Below are 21,693 nucleotides of genomic sequence, written 5' to 3'. Positions count from 1 at the left end.
CCTTGAAGTGCCAGTCACTTCATAAGAGAAAATGCTTGCCAAATGCCCAAGTCTGAATAATCACAGTTTGTCAGTAATGAGTGGCAAGTAAAATGATGTTCAAGAGGGAAAATCTAGTTTGGTTCACAGACCAAACAACAACACAAATGCTTCTCCTCTAGACAACCGCGGTGTTCCAGGATACAGCACAAGTATACACAACCACAGAAGGAAGAAAACTAACAACGTTCATCAGAGTCACTCTTAAATGAAGCCTTTCGGGTTTTTTCTCTCAGTGTGCGGCAGGAAAGAACACAGTGACTACTAGGACAGCTCGGTGTCTCTGCTCTGATTCACACTCAGGCGTAAGCAATTTCACCCACTTTTGTGTGTGCATCATCAGTGCAAATGTCAACACAGTGAAAAAGACAAATAGCATCTCAGCACCGTTAAGAAAATACATTTGATCTCACTGACCCCCCGAGAGGCTCTTGGGGACTCTCAATGTTCTGAAGACTATGCTTTAAGAACTTCTGCACTAGAAAGCAATGGCAACCCACTCCGGTACTCTCGCCTGGAACATCCCATGGACGGAGGAGCCTGGTGGACTGCAGTCCATGGAGTCACTAAGAGTCAGACACAACTGAGTGACTTCACTTTCACGCATTGGAGAAGGAACTGGCAACCCACTCCAGTGTTCTTGCCTGGAGAATCCCAGGGATGGGGGAGCCTGGTGGGCTGCCGTCTATGGGGTCGCACAGAGTCGGACACGACTGAAGCGACCTAGCAGCAGCAGCAGCACTAGAAAGTGATGCCAAATTCACTTTGGCTTCCTGTTGACCAACCCGTATCCAGAGAGAAAGAGGAGGATGAATTCTGCATTCCCAGCCTCTTCTCAATCTCAACGACTGGAATTCATCTTTCCTTCCCTCCAAGGGAGTGAACTAGGATTCCTGCCATTACTGAAAATCCTGTCAGGTAGCTGTTGATGCCATTTACAAAACCTTAGTCAAAGCTTTATTGTTATCATTTGTTTTATTTTATTTTTTAAAAATTTATTGCAACATAACTGATTTAAAATGTTGTGTTAATTTCTGCCGTACAGCAAAGTGAATCAGTTATACAAATACACTGCTGTTGTTTAGACGCTAGGTCATGTCTGACTCTTTGTGACCCCACGGGCCGTAGTATCCCAGGCTTCCCTGTCGTTCACTATCTCCTGGAATTTGCTCAAACTCATGTCTACTGAGTCAGTGGTGCCATTCAACCATTTCATACCCTGTCGCTCCCTTCTCCTCTTGCCCTGGATACACACATATGCCCACTCTTTTTCTAGATTCTTTCCCCATTCAGTTCAGTTCAGTCGCTCAGTCATGTCTGACTCTTTGCAACTCCATGGACTGCAGCACGCCAGGCCTCCCTGTCCATCACCAAATTCCAGAGTTTACCCAAACTCATGTCCATTGAGTTGGTCATGCTATCCAACCATCTTATCCTCTGTTGTCCCCTTCTCCTCCTGCCCTCAATCTTTCCCAGCTTCAGGGTCTTTTCAAACGAGAGTTCTTCACATCAGGTGGCCAAAGTATTAGCATTTCAGCTTCAGCATCAGTCCTTCCAATGAACACCCAGGGCTGATCTCCTTTAGGATGGACTGGGTGGATCTCCTTGCAGTCCAAGGGACTCTCAAGAGTCTTCTCCAACACCACAGTTCAAAAGCATCAATTCTTCAGTGCTCAGCTTTCTTTATAGTACAACTTTCACATCCATACATGACCACTGGAAAAACCATAGCCTTCAATAGATGGACCTTTGTTGCAAAGTAATGTCTCCGCTTTTTAATAGGCTGTCTAGGTTGGTCATAACTTTCCTTCCAAGGAGTAAGCATCTTTTAATTTCATGGCTGCAGTCACCATCTGCAGTGATTTTGGAGCCCAAAAAAATAAAGTCAGCCCCTGTTTCCACTGTTTCCCCATCTATTTGACATGAAGTGATGGGACTGGATGCCATGATCTTATTTTTCTGAATGTTGAGCTTTAAGCCAACTTTTTCACTCTCCTCTTTCACTTTCATCAAGAGGCTCTTTAGTTCTTCTTCACTTTCTGCCATAAGGGTGGTGTCATCTGCATATCTGAGGTTATTGATATTTCTCCTGGCAATCTTGATTCCAGCTTGTGCTTCATCCAGCCCAGCGTTTCTCATGATGTACTCTGCATATAGCTAAATAAGCAGGGTGACAATATACAGCCTTGACATACACCTTTCCCTATTTGGAACCAGTCTGTTGTTCCATGTCCAGTTCTAACTGTTGCTTCCTGACCTGCATACAGGTTTCTCAAGAGGCAGGTCAGGTGGTCTGGTATTCCCATCTCTTTCAGAATTTTCCACAGTTTATTGTGATCCACACAGTCAAAGGCTTTGGCATAGTCAATAAAGCAGAAAGAGATGTTTTTCTGGAACTCTCTTGTTTTTTCAATGATCCAGCGGATGTTGGCAATTTGATATCTGGTTCCTCTGCCTTTTCTAAAACCAGCTTGAACATCTGGAAGTTCCCGGTTCATGTATTGCTGAAGCCTGGCTTGGAGAATTTTGAGCATTACTTTACTAGCATGTGAGATGAGTGCAATTGTGCGGTAATTTGAGCATTCTTTGGCATTGCCTTTCTTTGGGATTGGAATGAAAACTGACTTTTTCCAGTCCTGTGGCCACTGCTGAGTTTTCCAAATTTGCTGGCATATTGAGTGCAGCACTTTCATAGCATCATCTTTTAGGACTTGAAATAGCTCAACTAGCTTTGCTCGTAAAGATGCTTCCTAAGGCCCACTTGACTTCGCATTCCAGGATGTCTGGCTCTAGGTGAGTGATCACACCATTGTGATTATCTGGGTCAAGGAGATCTTTTTTGTACAGTTCTTCTGTGTATTCTTGCCACCTCTTCTTAATATCTTCTTCTTCTGCTAGGTCCATACCATTTCTGTCCTTTATTGAGCCCATCTTTGCATGAAATGTTCCCTTGGTATCTCTAATTTTGTTGAAGAAATCTCTAGTCTTTCCCATTCTGTTGTTTTCCTCTATTTCTTTGCACTGATCACTGAGGAAGGCCTTCTTATCTCTCCTTGCTATTCTTTGGAACTCTGCATTCAAATGGGAATATCTTTCCTTTTCGCTTCTCTTCTTTTCACAGCTACTTGTAAGGCCTCCTCAGACAACCATTTTGCCTTTTTGCATTTCTTTTCCATGGGGATGGTCTTGATCCCTGCCTCTTGTACAATGTCACAAACTTCCTTCCATAGTTCATCAGGCACTCTATCAGATCTAGTCTCTTAAATCTATTTGTCACTTCCACTGTATAATCTTAAGGGATTTGATTTAGGTCATACCTGAATGGTCTAGTGGTTTTCTCTACTTTCTTTAATTTAGGTCTGAATTTGGCAATAAGGAGTTCATGATCTGAGCCACAGTCAGCTCCTGGTCTTATTTTGCTGACTGTATAGAGCTTCTCCATTTTTGTCTGGAAAGAATATAATCAATCTGATTTCAGTGTTGGCCATCTGGTGATGTCCATGTGCAGAGTCTTCTCTTGTGTTGTTGGAAGAGGGTGTTTGCTATGACCCATGCGTTCTGTTGGCAAAACTCTATTAGCCTTCGCCCTGCTTCATTCAGTACTCCAAGGTCAAATTTGCCTGTTACTCTGTATTTCTTATCTTCCTACTTTTGCATTCCAGTCCCCTGTAATGAAAATGACGTCTTTTTTTGTGTGTCAGTTCTAAAAGGTCTTGTAGGTCTTCATAGGACTGTTCAGCTTCAGCTTCTTCATTGTTACTGGTCGGGGCATAGGCTTGGATTACTGTGACAGTGGCGGTTGTGTGGTGCTGGCGTGCTGAGCGCTGGAGCGGCAAGCGGCCAAGAGGAGATAACCCTCGTCCAAGGTCAGGAGCAGCGGCTGCGCTTTGCTGGAGCAGCCGTGAAGAGACATCCCACGTCCAAGGTAAGAAACCCCAGTAAGACGGTAGGCACTGAGAGAGGACATCAGAGGGCAGACAGACTGAAACCACAATCACAGAAAATTAGCCAATCTGATCACAGGACCACAGTCCTGTCTAACTCAATGAAACTAAGCCATGCCGTGTGGGGCCACCCAAGACGGACGGGTCATGGTGGAGAGGTCTGACAGAATGTGGTCCACTGGAGAAGGGGATGGCAAACCACTTCAGTATTCTTGCCTTGAGAACCCCATGAACAGTAGGAAAAGGCAAAATGATAGGATACTGAAAGATGAACTCCCCAGGTCGGTAGGTGCCCAATATGCTACTGGAGATCAGTGGAGAAATAACTCCAGAAAGAATGAAGGGATGGAGCCAAAGCAAAAACAACACCCAGTTGTGGATGGGACTGGTGATAGAAGCAAAGTCTGATGCTATAAACAGCAATATTGCATAGGAACCTGAAATGTTAGGTCCATGAATCAAGGCAACCTGCAAGTGGTCAAACAGGAGATGGCAAGAGTGAACATTGACATTTTTGGAATCAGCGAACTAAAATGGACTGGAATGGGTGAATTTAACTCAGATAACCATTACATCTACTACTGTGGGCAGGAATCCCTTAGAAGAAATGGAGTAGCCATCATAGTCAACAAGAGTCCAAAATGCAGTACTTGGGTGCAATCTCAAAAATGACAGAATGATCTCTGTTCATTTCTAAGGCAAACCATTCATTGTCACAGTAATCTTTCCCCATAAGAGGTCATGATAGAGTATTGAGAAGAACTCCCTGTGCTATACAGAAGGTCCTTATTAGTTATCTGTTTTAAATGTAATAGTAAGTGTCAATCCCAATCTCCCTCGAAACTTTTTGATCATTCAGTTTACCTCCTAAGGTAACAAGCTGCTTACAGCAGAGGCCCTGAACCAATAGGGGGCATCCAGCCCAATCTTAGACAATCTGAAGCTATTTCCTGGGAATCTGACCCAGGTGTGGTTGAGTCCCGTCCTCTAAACAGTAGGTATTTGTCTTTGTTGTTTAACCAATACATAGGTCTGGAGAAGTAGTCCCTTCTGGAGCAAAGGGAAGATGTCTTCTTTCATCTTCTGGAATCAGCATCAGAATTTGATTTTGACTATGCAATCCCATGGCAGGCCGTCATGGTGAGACTGCCAATCAAAGTGCACTTCCTACAAGTGTGACTAGAGACTCCTTGGAAAATTAAACACTCATCCCTTGAATTTGAACCATGAGCTGAGTGACTCTGAGGCTGAAGATGAATGATCACTCACCCTAAAGGCAGTCCCATAGAGACTGTCTGCTAGCTCTTGCCACCTACACCTAGTCCAAAGACCAGTGCACGCATTTTTATTCCTGTTCTCTAAGCTACCCCATAACCCCCTATTAAAACCCCTTTTGCTAAATCAGGCAAAGTCTGTTTCTGTTGCTTGCACCAAATGACTCTAATTGATACAGCCCCAAAGACAAATTGCAAACTCTACCCTAGGAAGAGCATCAACTGCTTACAGCTCCCCAAATCCCAATTTTCCAGGCTTGAAAATGTTGAGATCCACCAGGCACCTGTTACATTTCATGGGGGCCCAGGAGCTGGGGCTTGTGTGTATTTTCACAGCGATTCATTTCCATACTGACTTCTGTCAAGCCTTAGTGGGGAGTCTTTTCACAGCCATTTCCTGGGGAAGTCATGATATTTCCCAAGCCCCTGAGACAGAACCTTTTAATTATCATTTGATAGAGGAAACACTATAAGTTGGATAGTTATTTCATGTTTTTAGCACAGAATATGCTGGGCAAATGAGCATTTATGCTTTGGAGCCATGGCCGAAACTGAAGCCATATAATATCACTAGTTTGAATTTACTATTATTCTGATTGCACTGGCCAGTCTCTGGACAGGTGATAAAGTTTCTATTGATTACCCACAGTCAGTGTTACACATATATGTTACACATATACATATATTCTTACACTGAACAGTCTGATGCAGTACGGAGGGGAAATAGGGTGGTCAGGGTCACTACGTGACATCCAGTGTCAAGAGACCATCCTGTATGCTGGGGTCACAAACTCAAATGGCTAAGAGACGAGCATGTGGCAAATCTGAAAACAGCAGACCGCCAGGGAAAGGGACCAGCTGAAGAATTCATGCCTCATTTCAAGGGAGGAACCTGACATCCACTCCAGACAACTGAAAGCTGCCCTAAAAAGGGATTTGCGAGCTTTGCAAACACAGGCAAGTTGAGTTTCTTCACTGTATTTCACTTTTCACATCATGAAGTGGGGATAGAAATAGAGCTGCTTTGAAGTTCAAATGAGATGGGACTATTGAAGCATGCGCGTAAAACTTTGAAAAGGGTGGGTTACTATAAACTGCCTAGTCCCGTGTTTAACAGCAAAGTTTACATGCCCTCAATGTCACTATTTAGTAATGCAGAGATGAAAGCTGCCATGGGATTCTGCGCTTTAAACAGAAGATACTCTGACTTTGATGTAACAAAGAATTAAGAAAGTCAGAAGTATTAGCATATCCACATGAGGACACAGAAACAGAGGGAAAAGTAGTCAACATACTAACATCAGGATCAAAATAATGGCCCAATGGCAACACTTGTCTTTTAGGCTTATCATAGAAGCTGTCTGCAGTTTTGTAAGCAGTTTGTTGTTATTATTATTACGGAGGTGATGGAATTCCAGCTGACCTATTTCAAATCCTAAAAGATGATGCTGTGAAAGTGCTGCACTCAATATGCCAACAAGTTTGGAAAACTCAGCAGTGGTCACAGGACTGCAAAAGGTCAGTTTTCATTCCAATCCCAAAGAAGGGCAAAGCCAAAGGATGTTCAAACTACCCACAATTGCACTCATCTCACACACTAGTAAAGTAACGCTCAAAATTCTCCAAGCCTGGCTTCAACAGTATGTGAACTGAGAACTGAGAATATTCAAGCTGGTTTTAGAAAAGGCAGAGGAACCAGAGACCAAGTTGCCAACATCCGCTGGATCATCGAAAAAGCAAGAGAGTTCCAGAAAAACATCTGCTTCATTGACTACGCTAAAGCCTTTGACTGTGTGGATCATAACAAACTGTGGAAAATTCTTAAAGAGATGAGAATACCAGACCTCCTTACCTGCCTCCTGCAAAACCTGTATGCAGGTCAAGCAGCAACAGTTAGAACTGGACATGGAACAACACACTGGTTCCAAATAGGAAACGGAGTATGTCAAGGTTGTATATTGTCACCCAGCTTATTTAACTTCTATGCAGAATGCATCATGAGAAACGCTGGGCTGGATGAAGCACAAGCTGGAATCAAGATTGCCGGGAGAAATATCAATAACCTCAGATATGCAGATGACACCACTCTTATGGCAGAAAGAGAAGAGGAAATAAAGAGCCTTTGATGAAGTTGAAAGAGGAGAGTAAAAAAGTTGGCTTAAAACTCAACATTCAAAAAATGAAAATTGTGGCATCCAGTCCCATCACTTCATGGCAAATACCTGGAGAAACAATGGAAACAGTGACAGACTTTATTTTCCTGGGCTCCAAAATCACTGCAGATGGTGACTGCAGCCATGAAATTAAAAGATGCTTGCTCCTCGGAAGAAAAGCTATGACAAACCTAGACAGCCTATTAAAAAGCAGAGACATTACTTTGCAACAAAGGTCCATCTAGTCAAAGCTATGGTTTTTTCAGTAGTCATGTATGGATGTGAGAGTTGGACCATAAAGAAGGCTAAGTGTTGAAAATCGATGCTTTTGAACTGTGGTGTTGGAGAAGATTCCCTTGGAATGCAAGGAGATCAAACCAGTCAATCCTAAAGGAAATCAACCCTGAATATTCATTGGAAGGACTGATGCTGAAGCTGAAATGCCAATACTTTGGCCACCTGATGCAAATAGCCAACCCATTAGAAAAGACCCTGATGCTGGGAAAGACTGGAGGCAGGAGGAGAAGGGAACGACAGAGGACGAGATGGTTGGATAGCATCACCAACTCAATGGACATGAGTTTGAGCAAGCTCTGGAAGATAGTGAAGGACAGGGAAGCCTGGCATGCTGCAGTCCATGCGGTGTCAAAGAGTCAGACATGACCGAGTGACTGAACAACAAGTAGTTGCCTGCAGCTTTGTAAGTAATCTATTATTATTACTAATTCATTCAAATGTGACACCACTGGCTATAGTTAAAATGAACTGACAACCTGAAATACACTCAGATCATGGTGAGCAAAGAAGAGAAAACTGAATTTCCTCTGGGCAAACTACCCTGTTTCTGCTCAGTCTTGAGAGTAAGCAGAATGATGGAGGGCATACTGAAACCCAGAAGAAGAAAAAAAAATCACACGCAAATTTTTTTTAAGGATTTGTGTCTTAAAAGTTCTCATCACAAGAAAAATAATGCATAACGATGTGTGGTGATAGCTGTTAAGTGGGGTTATTGTAGCAATCAATTCACAATACGTGTAAATACCAAATCATTGGGTTGTATGCCTGAAGCTATTATAATACAATATTACACGTAAATTATATATTAACTTCAGAAAAAGGATTTGTGGGTGGAATTTAACCCATGAGCACTCAATTTATATCCATTGTTCTAAAGGATGTCTGAAAAGAACAAATATAAGTATCTCTTTTATTGTATTTGCATGCCTTGTCAAATACCTACTCTCAGTCAACACTCAATAGGGTATCTTTATTAAATAGATAAAACACCCTCATCTGCACTTATGAGAAAAATAAGGCTGAGACATTTTGAATACCTACTCAAAGTTACATAGCCACTAAGTGACTTGGCTGAACTTTGTTCCCAGGTGTGTATAAAGCCCTTGTTTTTTTTTTTCCAGGAAAAACCCATGGCTTAAATGTCCACAGTGCACAGATGGATGTTTTGTTCAGCCTATGAAGCTTTAAGAAGGTTGAGTTCATTACCAACATTTAACAGGAAAGAACTGTTACAGAAAAATCTGGCTTTCCAGTTTTAGGGAAAGACAAAATAGTGTACCATCTAGCACCTCTGGACATGCTGGAGCATCTAGCCACCTTGGAGGTCCAGATGCCACTGGGCTGGTTGGTAGCCTTACCCCTTGGATGGGCCAGGTCTGCCCCTGTGTCCCACTGACAATACCAGCTGGCCCATCAGCTGACTCTTAGCACTGACGTCACTTCCTCAGCCCTTGTGGACACTCCAGCGTGTTCCATCCCCGCTGCGTTCAGCACGTGTTTTCATCCCAGACAAAGGACAGTAGCTACCTCCTCCCCTGGCACACGCAGGCAGGAAGCCTGGGAAGTGCTGTGAAGCACCCTCCATTCAGTGAGGTAGAGCTAGTCTGCCTGTGGGGTTCGTGTGAATGGCGTGCCTACGGCAATGTTCAGGATTTGAATGCTTTAATCAAGGTATATGAAATCGGTATACTCTTTCCTTTCCCATTGACCAGAAAGGAATGTACATCTTTGTTCAGACTTTGATCAGGTAAATAGCCATTTTACTTCAAGTGACACGGGAGAAGGGGCAGAGCTTAGCTGGTAGGACACAGGGCTTTTTTGAATTGAAACTGCACACGGATCTGCATGAGAACTTTGTCAACTTCAAGCAAGCAAACCACTGCCTCAACCCCAGACACAAATTCTAAAAGCTACCAACGTCACCTTAAATGGCATCTAATGTCCCAAGTTTGAGTCTTAGAGTGCCAAGAATCATTTTGATCTACAAAGGCCGGTGGGCTCATCACAGGGAAAGAAAGAAAGAGAGAAAGAGAGAGACAGAAAAATACACACATCTGTGCATACACATACACACTGTCAAATGAAATAATTCACTAGAAACTGGCCTTGTCTTACTTCCCCCCAAAATCTTCCTTGGCTAATCCAATTTCATCTTTATACTATTTCTTCTGAGCAGTTGTGTATTCAGTCTACATTACATTATTTTATACTTATTGAATTATTAGTTCTTGGAATTGAATTGCAGAATTAAAGTGCTGAAGGGAACTTAAAGGATCATTTAATTTAGGACTTTCATTTTATAGATGAAAATGAAACCCAACAAATTTAAAAGATTTGCTCAAGATCACAAAGATTGCTGACTAAGGGCCCACTTGACAGAGTTCCATGGTCCTTATACTCCAAGATACATTCATTTATTATGCACCCTTCCAAGCATGTTCTGAAAATGGCAGCCAGGTGATGTGTGTGGCCAGGTGATGATGTCTGTAATTTACCTTAAACACTTCAGCTCAGGCTGTGTCTGCTAGTCTCCATGTACACTCTTAGGACAGTGGGTTGCCCTAGTCAAGAATTCACAGGTAGCATTTAATCAAAGTGCTATACACCAAAGAGGAAATATCAGAAGGCTTCAGCTACCTTCAATCAACACCAGAGACTTTGCTCATTATAATAAATGTTATTAATAGGCTTTCATTGGTGAAATTAGTGACTTCTTTAGTAACACAATGGATACTATAAATGAACCGCCATTGGTAAAATTGGTGCTGTTCAAGATAGAATGTTTTATAGACACGCCCCTTTTTCACAAGTAAGGTGAACTCTTCACCTTTGCCCATAAGGATGGTGCCCAGACATAGAATCAGAAATGGTCCTATGTCCAGCCCTGATTTCTGAGTATTCTTTGGGGCTGCTTCCACTATAAGGTTAACTGGATCATGCCTGTAGCTCAGATGAAGCCTTCCTACAAGCCTTCTCTTTTGTGGCTAGAGGCCCAAAAGAGGAGAGAACTGGGACTTCCTGAGATTACAGAGCAGCTTCCATGAACTGTTTCTTATGGATACATGTCTGTTAAATAAATGTCCATATGTGTATGGAGTTTGGTTAAAGGCTCACTTTGGTACGCAGAAACCAACAGGACATTGTAAAGCAAGTATCCTCCAATTAAAAAGAAAAAGAAGACTCACTTTGAATGTAAATGAATATAGTGAGACTGTCAGAAAGTATCCAGTCTCACTGACTTCTAAGACTGTGGGCTACTGATTCCTTCCAAAAACAATCTAACACTTGTGAATGACAATTAAGAGCTGAATTATATACTTGAAAAATGCCTATGCTGAAGTCCTAACCCTCAGTACCTCAGAATATGACCTGACTTGGAGACAGGATCTTCACAAAGATAATGAAGTTAAAATGAAGCTGTCAGAATGAGCTCTAATCCAGTATGACTGATATCCTTACAAAAAGGGAGAGTCTGGAGACAGATACACAGAAAGAACCCACATGTAATGAAGGCAAAGGTCAGGGTAAAGTATCTATAAACCCAGGAACACAAAGAAGGCCATCAAACCACCAGAAGCTAGGGGAGGGCCATGGAACAGATCGGTCTCACAGCCTTCAGAAGGAACCAGCCCTGCCAATACCTTGATCTTGGACCCCTACCCCCCAGAACTGAAGGACAACTGTGAAACTGTTAATTAAGTCATTGAGAATATAGTATTTTTTGACAGCAGTCCCAGCAAACTAACACAATGACCAGATAGGCTTAGGTCTACTTGTAAAAAGGTTTCAATAATTGGTTGGACTCATAAGCCTAGTTTCACAATGGTTACCAATAGCTACTGTGTAATTCCCAGAACATCTAATTGCATTAAGCTGTTGTTCAGTTACTAACTCATGTCCATGTAATTCCCAGAACAAATAATTGCATTAAGTTGTACCCCTGCTTAAGAATTTACTGAACGACCTTGATTATGGAAGGATGAGGTTGACACTACCTAAACCCACTGTCAATGCTCTCTAACCAAAGTCTACTAGGAATAACTGGCATTCAAACAAATCTGTGTTTATTGCCCCATTGTAACAATGCAGAATGCACATCAAAGGCAGCCATGGAGGTCTCAATAAGAGGGTGTCAGAAAGCACCGAGAAGACTTGAACTTGGTAATAATTTGGGGGAGATTTCAAGGAAAGGGGGCTTTGCTCTTAACTGAATACTGTCGGGACCAGAGTGATTCTGTTATTGGCTATTTTAATAATTCTAATCTAAAAGGCAGAAGGAACAAAGTAAAGCTAAAGCTATAACTGGTAAAGAAACAACTGCCATTCATACTAGCCCCTAGGGAAGGGAGTTTTGTGGTTTGGACAATGTTCTTCTTGTTACATGTGCTCACACAAGACCATGGAGCCCCCGTATCTTTCTCCTGTTCCGTTACATTCACAAAGCGATCCTGCGTGATGTTTGCATTCTGTGAAATTTTCGATGTTTAACAAAACACCAGAGTTTTAGCTGTGAGTGCTGGGCCCACTCCCATTAGGACCTGCTTCTCTCTTCCTCACCACTGCTCAATCTCAACATCATTAAAAAGCAGGACAGCTGGATAATATGTCTCCAGATGTGGTGCAAGAAGAAGTATACTGTGATTTCCCTGGTGGTCCATTGGCTAAGACTCCATGCTCCCAACGCAGGGGGTCTGGGTTCCATCCCCAGGATCAGGGAACTAGATCCCACATGCCACAACGAAGAGTTCTCAAGCCACAACTAAAAAGATTCTGCGTGCCACAACAAAGACTGAAGATCCCAAGTGCTGCAACTAAGATGCAGCATAACCAAACACATAAATATTAAAGAAAAAGAAGAAGGAGAGGAGGAAGACGTATATACCACATTACCTCTGGAGTACTCTCGTCAAAAAGAAAAAGAATATGAATCTAATTAAACCTCTAGACCAGCACTGCCCAATGGAAAGGACATACAAGCTACATCATGTGATTTAAAATTTTCTAGTAGCTGCATTAAAAACAACAACAATAATAAAGAGGTAAAATTAACTTTTAAGTGTACTTCATTTAGCTAATATACCCAAAATACACCAGGGCTCCCTGGTGGTTCAGGGTAAAGAATCTGCCTGCAGTGTGGGAGACCTGGGCTCGAGCCCTGGGTCAGGAATTTCTGGGGAAGGGAATGGCAACCCGCTCCATATTCTCGCCTGGAGAATCCCATGAAGAGCGGAGACTGGCAGACTGCAGTCCAGGGGTCCCAGAGTCGGACGTGACCGAGCGACACACGAACTTCACTCCAAAATATTTTCATCTTAATATGTAATAAATATAAAAATATTAATAAATTGTTCTACATTCTCTTTTCTCCATAGTAAGTCTTAGAAATCTTGTGTGTATTTTATACTTCCAGCACATTACAATTCGGATTAACCATACTGAATATGCCCAATCACCACACATGGCGAGTGGTCACCATATAGACAGGGCTGCTCTAGACCCAACACCCAATTTTGAGGATATATGAGAAACAGAACAACATCTCTCTCCATCAAAGAATGCAATTAACCTAAAATCTGTGAAATTCTACATGAAGGATTCAGTTTCTTCAACAAATAAATGGTAAAGGAAACTAAAGGAGAGGAGAAATGTTTATAGATTAAAAGATTCCTCAAGGACAGGTTAGCTGCATAAATGCAATCTGTGGACTCTGTGTGAATTTTGGTTTCAAAAATCAAACTGTAAAGATGTCTTTGTAGTCATCTGGGGAAACTGAATACCACAGACTGTCTTTTGGATGATATTATTTTTGTAATTATTATTAACTTTGTTGGCTGTCCGTAATGTCTAATTCCTTGTCCTTAATGGGATAAGTCTGAGCTTATTTAGTTATGTTCAAAGCCTTCCAGCGAATGTTCCCACTTTACCCACCTAATCTCAGCCATCACCATTGAAAACTGAATCGTCCCTAGGAGGACGTCTTCACTACCCTCACTCCTGTTAGGAACTCATGATCCTTCTACTTTTCTCATCTGAAATAACCACTCTCTCCAAAACTCAAAGACTTACACTTCCTTGAAGTCAACACTTCCTTAATAAACACCAATTTCCTTCCTCAAAATCAAATATTCACTTGTGTTTGAAGTAACCCTAACTCACTCAACTCAGTTTCTCCAATAGAGCCTAAGTGCTAAGATGCTAAACATCATGTCCTTCCTTATAGACAACAGACGACTTAATAGACAGCTTCAGGAGTATCTGGCCGGCCCCAAACTCCCCTTCTCAGAATTCTTTCCACCGGACAAGGGTGGGCAACAAGGAGCCATGTTTGCATTGATCGAGGCAGCCAGCCTGGCCTCAGCGATTGGACAAGGGACAGTCAGCTGCCCAAGGCTAAGCCAATCAGATCCGCTAAGATCTGATGGTGACTCATCTTCCACAGGACCATAAACTCCAACTGTGCAGGCTGACTACATTTGACCCCGTGCTCTGGGAAGCATTGAGAGCTAGTCTGCAGACAGAGGAAGAAAAACAAATAGACTAGGAGGAAGAATTGGAGAGCACAAGTTGCCTCTTCCTGGAGGCTTTCGCATTTCTGATCCCAAGGTTGAACCTTGCCAGCACTGCCTACCGTGTTTTCCATGTGAGACCTCCTGGATTAGTCTAAGATAAGTTCCTTGCAATCAAAAGAGCCTAGGCAGACTTAACCCAAAGCAGGGCACACCCCTGGCACTGTTATACGTGGTGAATTCAATGCAAGGGAAATGACTTATATGTTATCACATGGTATCCAGTCGTTCATTTGCCAGGGTGATTTCTATTTGTGCTTCAGAGGTGGCAAAAGAGGCCTGCAGGAGGGAGGCCAGTGATGGGACAGCAGGAAGCTGAGCCCCTGATGACGGAATCAGGGAGAGTGTGAAGGGCAGGTATGGGGTGCTGAGGAGAGAACGAGGCTGAACCGAGAGCGGGGAGAAGTGAGGACAACACTCTGAGTCCCAGACGGGCAAACAGGAGCAATAATGGGGCTGGGCACCAAGGCCAATGAAACAGAAGGGGAAGGACAGCACGTGGAGGAAAGCCACAACTGGGAAGACAGATGCATGCATAGGCTTGCTGCCATTTACGTAGCGCAGACAGCTGGAAAAACCAAGTTTACCAATCACCTGCTTCCATTATGGAATCAGATTCTCCCTTTTACTGCCATCTCTTCTCTCAGATTCAATGACAGCCTGCTATTAGATTTTTAATCCGACAAAACTGACGTTGAAGGAGGGGAATGTGTTGTTTGAGGCCTCAAGGTTATGGCAGTTCTGCTGGTTCTCGAGGATCCACATTCTGTGCTGGCCCTATGTGGGTGAGGTTCTCTGGGAAACCTTAGATCAGGCCTAGGGACGCGGGGAGAAGCGGGGAGTACTGGGGACCCTTTCCACTCCGCCTTTCCTCACTTCTCACTAAGGACTAAGTGTTGTTTTACTCTTGAAGGTAGAGACCTAAGAATAAAGAGCCCTGGGAGAGCTGCTGGTAAACAACCCTATCTTAACAGCTAGTTCAGACAGAAGGAGAGAGCAGGATCAGATTAGGGTGTATATAAAGGAGAGAGGACAGGACTCCCGGGGGAGGTAGAAGTTTTTAGAGTATCTGTTCCCTCTCTCTGGGCTGCATTCTTTACCCCCTTCTTCGCTTATCACACTCTTACTTCAAGACCCCAAAAAATGTCCATTTTTCTTATCATCCTCATATTTGTCCAGGAAGCATAATTCACCCTCCTCTCTTTTCTCAATCCTATTATGATATTTATCACACTGTACTAGAGTTTCCATAGAATTTCTGCTCTTAGCTGAGGAGCTAAGAGCACAGATACTGGAGTTAAAGCCACCTGCAAGACGAACAGGGGGTTAACCTCCAAACCCACACAAACAGCTTGTGCAGCTCAATATCAACAAAACAAATAACCCAATCAGAAAGGGGGCGGACGGCCTAAATAGACACCTCTCCAAAGAAGACACACAGATGGCCAAGAGGCACAAGAAAAGGTGCTCACCATCACCAATTCTTAGAGAAATGAAAACCACAACTACAATGAGGTATCATATCGTGCTAGTTATAAAGGCTGTCATTAAAAAAGTCCACAAACAATAATTGCTGGAGAGGGTGTGTATGAAACAGAACCTTCCTACACAGTTGGTGGGGATATAAATCTCCACAGCCACTGTGGAGAACACTATGGAGCTTCCTTTAAAAACTAAAAATAGAGCTACCAAAAGACCCAGCAATCACACTTCTGGTCATATTTCTGGAGAAAACCATCATTCAAAAGGATACATGTACCCCAGTTGTTCATTGCATCGCTATTTATAATAGCCAGGACATGGAAGCAACCTAGATGTCCACCAACAGAGGAATGGATAAAGAAGATGTGGTGTGTATATACACACATGTATATATGTACACACACACACACACACACACACAATGGAACATTACTCAGTCAAGAAAAATGAGATAATTCCATTTGCAGTGATATGGATGGGCCTGGTACTTGTCATACTAAGTGAAGTCAGACAGAGACAAATATAATATGGCATCACTTATACATGGAATCCTAAAAAAAAGAGGAACAAATGCACCCATTTACAAAACAGAAATTGAGTCACAGATATAGAAAACAAACAGTGTTACCATGGGGGAAGGGTAGGATGGGGGAAGGGATAAATTGGGAGATTGGAACTGAGATATACACACCACTGTATATAAAATAAGCGACTAATAACCTACTGCATAGCACAAAGAACTGTATTCAATACTCTGTAACGACCTAGATGGGAATAGAATCTAAAAAAGAGTGGATATATGTACATGTATAACTGATTCACTTTGATGTACCACAGAAACCAACACAGCATTGTAAATCAATTATACTCCAGTAAAAACAACTTAAAAATAATTATATTCTGAGAAAATAAAACTCCTACAATGGTACACCAAAAAAAACAAAACCACCTGCCAAATCCTAGTTCTGCCACGTACCAGCTTTATGACTCAGACTAAGATACTGAACCGCCAAGATCTTTACTTTCTTCATTTATGAAATAGGACCGTGGTACAGGCCTCATAGGGTTATTATGAGGGTTAAACACCCTGTCCTTAGAAGGGTGTGGCATGCATGGTAGCATCATGTACACAAGAATGAGCGCTCACTAATATTATTCCCCTCTGAGCTACTAACTCCCCAAGACGTCAAGCTTGGGTTTGATTTTATCCTTGGCATCCAAGCATGACACTACTGACCGAAATAAATCTTTGCACCTGGTCAGCTGGCCAATGACCATGACTGCTTGGCGGACAACTCCACCCTCACCTCTGTCACAGGACTTACTTTCTGCTGGTCCCAGGAAGCCTCCCTTTGAGCACCAGGCCCCGAAGCCTGTCTATTTCCTTTTCCCCTAGGTCTCCAAGTTCTACACACACATGGCCTTTGAGTTACTCTTACTAGAAGACCAATTTCAGCAAGTCATCTCCCAGACCCGAAGCCCTGATCACAGCTCCTGGCCCTTCCCATGGCGGTATGACAGCGCAGGGACCACCTTTTCTGGCTGGCTGGCTGGCTTATCCTTTATGTGTCACTTATTTTGGAACTAACCCTGCAGCTAAATAAATTATACACTAAAATAACCCTAGAAGGCAAAGACAACACTTTTTAAAAAAAATTACACTTGTAACACATGAATAAATCCTCATTGCACAAAAAAAGGGGGGAGGACAAGGGGAGGGAGAATAGAGAAAGATGAGAAAGATAAGAAAGATGAAAGAAAAAAATAAACTACAGAAATATAGAAAATACAAAGCAAAGCGCCCCCAAGCCCATACACACTCTTCCATCTTGCTCATCAGCTCACTGTCTCCTTCCAGACCTTTCTACGTCCTTCTGTATATATAAAGTACTCTTGTTTTGCTTCATTCCTTCTACATAAATTTGGGATCATTTGGGAGTTTCCTGGCTGCAGTTTGCTTTTTTCACGTAGAAATTTTGTCTTAGAGATCTTCTTTTCCAAGTTTCAGAGGTTCTGTAGGATGGCTTTACATCGTTTGTTTTCCTGTTGATGGATGTTGAAGTTGTTCCAAACTAAGTGATGATTTCACTGCAGCACATCTTTGATCACATGTTAAAAACACAAATTTAAATCAAAATAAAAACACGAATTCTAGATATCTTTTAGTATTTCATTTTTTAAAAATTTTACAGCTGTGCACAATAATACATATAATAATCATAAAAATCTTATTCCTGGGTTTGTTTCTATATATCTGAGTAGCATCACAGTACAGGCAATCTAAGAGAAAGAAGGTAGAGGGTCTGTGCATTGCATTTCTCTTGACACGCAAGCTTTCGGACCTTGGACAAGTGCATGAGTTATAAACTGCTGCCGTTTAATGAACTGCCCCAAACCGAGTGACTTAAAACTGGTACTGCTTTAAAACTGCCTCACAGTGTGCGTGCATTGGCTCAGCTGGACCCTCTGGTTCAGGGTCTCACAAATGCAATCAAACTGTCAGCCAGGCCTGGAATCTTTGCTGGCTGTTGGCCAGAGACAGCAGTTCCTAGTGGTGTGAGGCTTTTCATAGTCATAGGGCTACTTGTAACATGGCCGCTGGCTTCACACACATAGAGGGCTCAGAGGGAGGAAGACGGAGGGAGCAAAACAGAAGGTGTGGCCTTTTGTAACCTAATCTCAGAAGAGGCACCCTATCACTTTGGCCATGTCTATTCACTTAAAGGCGGGCGGGGATACACTAGGAGTTTGGGATTAACAGATACACACTACTATATATAAAGCAGATAACCAACAAGGTCCCACTGTCCAGCACAAGGAACTGTATTCAGTATCTTGTAATAATCTACAACGGAAAAGAACCTGAAAGGAATGTATCACTTTGTTGTACACCTGAAACTAACCCAACATTGTAAATCAACTATACGTCAATTAAAAATAAATAAATAAATAAGGGGAGTTAGCACGTGTGGTTCTCATGATAACACTGAGGGCGGACACCAGGAAGAGGGATCACCGAGCCATCTTCAAGGCTACTCGTGACGAGTAACTTGGCGTCTCTGTACTTTGGTTTTGTCACCTGTAAACAGCTACCTTATAGGAGACATGATGAGAATTAAGAGAATTAAAACACATCAAGTGCTGAGAACAGTACCTGGCATACAGTGAACACTAGGGAAACACAAGCTAAGAATGGACACAAGAAATAATGCGAATGCGCACACCTGCTCCAAACGGGCGCAGCGCAGTCTGCGGTGGTGGGTGGTCAGTCACTGCAGTTGTATCCGACTCTCGCGACCCTGGGGGCTGTAGCCCGCCAGGCTCCTCCATCCAAGGGATTCTCCAGGCAAGAAGACTGGAGTGGGTTGCCGTTTCTTTCTCCAGGGGATCTTCCCCACCAAGGGATCAAACCTGCATCTCTTCTGTCTCTTGCATTACCACTGCGCCACCAGGAAAGCCCAAGTCTGCGGCAGTTGTTCAAGAAATACTTGCCTTAAACGACCCCTAGTTACTCAAAAGAAGTTTGAGCACATGGAAACTACCCCAGAAACAAAAGTACTTTCTAAAGGTAAAAGTACCTACCATAATTACCAGGGTGAAGGGGTCACACAGTCACCTCCAAATTTCCCACTAGCGCTCCTCTTATCAGAAATTTCCACGCAGCAAGCTCCAGTGCACTCCTGAGTCATCTCTATGTCTAAACAGAAAAGGCTGACCACACTTTGCTCTGCAAAGGCACACCACTTGCCTGATTGCAGAAGCTGCCTAATTAGCAAAACCACACAATTTGTAAGTTACAGAAAGAGTGAGAGCCTGTCTACTTCCCTGGGCCTTTATCACCATGCTCATCAGTTTAAGTGAGATTAGGGGTCACCTGTGAGCTTTTACAAACAAGACCCACCCTGATGTTTTAGGGAAAGATGGGTTACTCCCTTCACCCCTAATCTATAAAGGGTAATACGCATGTCCCTCTTGTGTAATCCAGGCCTTGGTGGGTGGGGGAAGGCAGCCAACCTGCCATCCAGCAGATGTGGTAAACGGGTCAGGAATCAGGTGATAACAAAAGGCTGGACTCCCCACTGCCCTCCCCAGGCACAAAGCCCACAGCAACAGCTGCAACTCCCAAGGGCAAGTAAATACAATCCACTGGGCACACAGGGCCTCCTGAGAGGGCGCTGCAGCTCACAGCACCCAATGTGCAAAGGCCACCTCTGATTCAAAAGCCCCACGGAAGCAGGAAGCAGGACCAGAAAGGCCAGCCGGGCAACCTGGAGAGGGCACTGATGCAGGTTAGCCAGCAGGCCTGTCCACGCTCATCCTGCTCACGCCCAGCAACTGCCTCAGCAATTTTTTTTTTTTTTAATCACCCTGCTCAATTTACTCAGAAGTGCAATGATATGAGGGAGGAAGCAAGAAGAAATGTCTCCGTATTATGGGAGGAAGCATCTGCCAGGGTTAAGAGTGGATAGATTAGTGGGCTTTTGTTTTGTTTTTTTTTTTTTAGAAGAATAAACCAGATCCTCTCTGCAGAGAATTGCTTTACCCATCTGAAACCAAGCTGCATGTAGAACAACCAGGGCCTAGCTGGCTGGAATACTGAAAATTCATATCAACGTGGCAAGTGTGGGGACCTCGCTTCTCTCGTGAGAGCTAGTAAGACCTGAGAACGGGAGCCACCTGCACTGAGAGGAGGAGAGAATGAAAGCACGTGTAATAAATTCCATTTGCTTGGCTTTTACATTAAAAGTGGAAAATATTCTATTTTCTCCAATAAATGTGAAACTGGGTGTTTTTTTTTTTTTTCTATTGTCGCTATTGTGTTCTTCAGGCCATAAAAAGGTAAAAATGGAACAAACAATATGATTAAATTTTTTCCTCTCATGACCAGCTAAGGAAAGAAGTTAGGTGAAGCATACCCACAAAATTCAGTGCTCTGTGAGAGGCTGCGTAACTGTCTTCTGTGTTGAGTGTGCTAACTTTAACTCCTTAACCAGACTATAAGTAGTTTTGGGGGTATAATTGAAAGGGATAAAGATTAGTGCTTAACAAGAAGGGCCCTGGGACTTCCCTGGCAGTCCCTGGGTTAAGACTCCACCTTCCCGGCCAGTGGGTATGGGTTCAATCCTTGGTAGAAGCCATGCGTCCCACATGCATCAACAAAACCAAAACACAGAACAGAAGCAACACTGTAACAAATTCAATAAAGACTTAAAAAATAGTCCAAGGTCAAAATAACAAAAAGAAAACTTGGGGAAAAGCTAAGCTGAAACTTTTCCAACATGATTAGCTATGTGATCTTGAGCAAACTAAGTCTTGCTGTGCCTCGGCGTCCTCAACTATAAAATGGAAATGATAACATTAGTATCCATCCTGTAGGATTAGCGCAGAGGCCTGAGAACCATCTGTTCCTGGCACATCGTGGACATTTAATAAACATCAGTTATTATTTTTTTGTATTCCCAGAGTACTCTTCCAAAAACCCAGGCTCAGCCACATTACTGTGCCTTTCACAAACCTACAGAGGCGACCCCTTGTCACTGACATAAAGGTCTCATCAGGCCAGCTGAGGCTCCCACGTACCACCCCTATGCCCCCAAGTCCCAGGCCTTCTCTCAATGTGCTTTAGCTGCTGCTACAATATCTTCACCACCACCCCTCACAGACACACCGATTCATCTGAAACTCTCTCATGAGTGTTTGGCTATTAGCATATTGCTCCCTTACTATTAGTAGACCAAACTAGAACCATTGTCAGAGTCCAACAGTGATTGCTGGTATATAATAAATGCTCAGGAAACATGTACTTAAGATTGAACAACGTATCTGTTAATTTTTTTTCAAGATTTAGATCAAATGCCACAAATTCCTTGCATGTACTCTTTCTATATACCGTGTATAAGACTAAACTTTCTTCTGGCTTCTAACAAGTCTATTTTTT

Source organism: Cervus elaphus, chromosome 19 (genome assembly GCF_910594005.1).
Source record: "Cervus elaphus chromosome 19, mCerEla1.1, whole genome shotgun sequence".
NCBI lineage: Eukaryota > Metazoa > Chordata > Mammalia > Artiodactyla > Cervidae > Cervus > Cervus elaphus.
Note: the sequence above shows the minus strand (reverse complement) of the source record.